This window comes from Octodon degus, unplaced genomic scaffold (assembly GCF_000260255.1).
Source record: "Octodon degus isolate 3935 unplaced genomic scaffold, OctDeg1.0 scaffold00341, whole genome shotgun sequence".
Taxonomy (NCBI): domain Eukaryota; kingdom Metazoa; phylum Chordata; class Mammalia; order Rodentia; family Octodontidae; genus Octodon; species Octodon degus.
Genome location: NW_004524917.1, coordinates 466,862 through 469,552, shown reverse-complemented (window position 1 = coordinate 469,552; position 2,691 = coordinate 466,862). Strand labels below are relative to the sequence as shown.

The 2,691-nt window shown below is 42.2% G+C and overlaps 1 pseudogene across 1 annotated transcript; it reads left to right on the top strand.

Moving 5' to 3' along the window:
- Positions 1–1,487: 1,487 nt before the first annotated feature.
- Positions 1,488–2,251, top strand: LOC101571350 (annotated as a pseudogene). The gene has a single exon (XR_192930.2). The product of XR_192930.2 is annotated as a 14-3-3 protein epsilon pseudogene (transcript).
- The last annotated feature ends 440 nt before the right edge of the window (positions 2,252–2,691 follow it).

Genomic DNA, 2,691 nt, shown 5'->3' with positions numbered 1-2,691 from the left:
TGCTACGAGTTCTGTTTTTATTTCAGAAATAATTGTGGTCTGATTTTCTCTCTATCTTTCTGCTGTTGCTTATTTACTATCTACCCTCTTAATGCATGCATTTGAGCCGAGCTAGCATCCTCTGCACTTGTTTTGTGTGGGCACTGGTTTGCTTCCTTATGTTTGTGCATTTGATTCTTTAGTGCAGATGTTATTATTTCAGGGATTTCTTTTTTCATTTCCAATCTGAGGTCTTGTATATCTTTCTGCAGCTGTTTCTGTATTTCAGAAGCTTTTGATTCATTGCTTTCAGCTGTGTGTTTTGCAATTTGTTCTGTGTTAATGTCCTCTGCACTTTTTACAGTTGTTCTTGGGTTCTGAGGTTGCATTTTGTTCTTTCTCATCATTTTGTGTAGCAGTGTCTTCTGACCTTTGTTGTAGATCTTTGCTGTAGTTATAACTTTCACACGTACTAAAGTTTAGGTTCAGCTCTACAAAGTTTGGACTTATCCAGCTGCATCTGGCTTAGTTCTGGCTGCTGTGCTCAGCTCCTTCTCGCTGCTGTCCTCGAGGGTGAACTTGTTGTGCCCCTGTGGCAAGATGTTCTGACCCTGGACTATTTGGGTGGATCTATCCTCTACACTCTCTGCAGGGATTGCAACTGCAGGGTTACAGTTCAGGCATGTATGCCAGGCCTGAGCTGTACCTGGAGGAGGCAAGGTGAAGAAGGGGGAAGAGGAAGCTCTCCCACCCACTCACCAGACCTGGGCTAGGACTGGGTGTGGGGGTTCTCGGAACGCGGCAGAAATTTCTACTCGGTGGGTGGGGTGGGGGAGGTGCTGCGGTGTGTTGGGGGGCGGCCCGAGGGGGTGAGAGAGGGTTCGGCCCATGCTGCACCTGGCCTTGGGCTTGTCCCACTGTAGCAGTGTAGCAGGAAGCTCTCCACACACTCACCGGACCTGGGCTAGGACTGGGTCTTGGGGTTCCCGGACCTGGGCAGATATTCCTACTCGGCGGGCGCGGTGTGGGATGTGAATTTGTATTTCAACTGCACATGAAATAACTAATTTCAAATTTAGATGAATCATACATAAAATCATACGTAATTATATCATATGTAGGAAAGTAAATATCGCACACAAAATTGAAACCTATTATGTAAGAAAAGGTTGATTACCCTGCTAATATGTTATGATTTCTTGCACAAATTAAATGAGAAAGGGGCCGGGGAGATAGCTCAGTAGAATAAGCACTTGATTTGCAAGTGCAAGCGTCTGAGTTCATTCCCCCATTCCACCAAAAAAAAAAAAAAAAAAAAAAAAAAAAAAAAAAAAAAAAAAAAAAAAAAAAAACAGAAAGAAAGAAAATTTTCTGACATGAGAAAAGCTAGGAAATATGACAGGGGCAATGCCATTTTTTCTGCCCGGACGCGGAATGAAAGGTTGAGAGAGTTGGAGACGTTATCCACTTTCATCTGTCGCGCAGACCCTGTCAGAGTCACTGCCGCTATGGATGATCGGGAGGATCTGGTGTACCAGGCGAAGCTGGCCAAGCAGGCTGAGCGATACGATGAAATGGTTGAATCAATGAAGAAAGTAGCAGGAATGGATGTGGAGCTGACAGTTGAAGAAAGAAACCTCCTATCTGTTGCATATAAAAATGTGATTGGAGCTAGAAGAGCCTCCTGGAGAATAATTAGCAGCATTGAACAGAAAGAAGAAAACAAGGGAGGAGAAGACCAACTAAAAATGATTCGAGAATATTGCAAATGGTTGAGACTGAGCTAAAGTTAATCTGTTGTGACATTCTGGATGTACTGGACAAACACCTCATTCTAGCAGCTAACACTGGCGAGTCCAAGGTTTTCTATTATAAAATGAAAGGGGACTATCACAGGTATCTGGCTGAATTTGCCACAGGAAATGATAGGAAGGAGGCTTCAGAGAACAGCCTAGTGGCTTATAAAGCTGGTAGTGATATTGCAATGACAGAACTTCCACCAATGCATCCTATTCGTGTAGGTCTTGCTCTCAACTTTTCTGTATTCTACTATGAAATTCTTAATTCCCTTGACAGTGCCTGCAGGTTGGCAAAAGCAGCTTTTGATGATACAACTGCAGAACTGGATACACTGAGTGAAGAAAGCTATAAGGACTCTACACTTATGCAGTTGTTATGTGATAATCTGACATTAATGACTTCAGACATGCAGGATGATGGTGAAGAGCAGAATAAAGAAGCGCTGCAGGATGTGGAAGATGAAAATCAGTGACATAAAAGCCAACAAGAGAAATCATCTCTGACCACCCCACTCCTCCCCATCCCACCCCTTGGAGATTTCCCCATTGTCACTGAGAACCACCAAATCTGACTTTTACATTTAGTCTCAGAATTTAGGTTCCTGCCTAAAAATAAATAAATAAATAAAATCAAGAAGATCTGAGCATGATGGCACATGCTTGTAATTCCAGCATTCAAGAGGCTGAGACAACAGGACTGCCACAAACTTGAGGCCAGCCTGAAGTACATAGCAAGACCCTGTCTAAATAAAGACAAAAATAAATAAAAGGAAAAGTTTATGTAGCTTCTACCTATGTATAATCATAAGATTTACTAACATCAGACCACTTTTAGGCACTTATATGTTTATTTATAATTTACAAAAAATGAATGATGCTTCATTTCACCTCTAAAGTTACTACTACTCCTCTA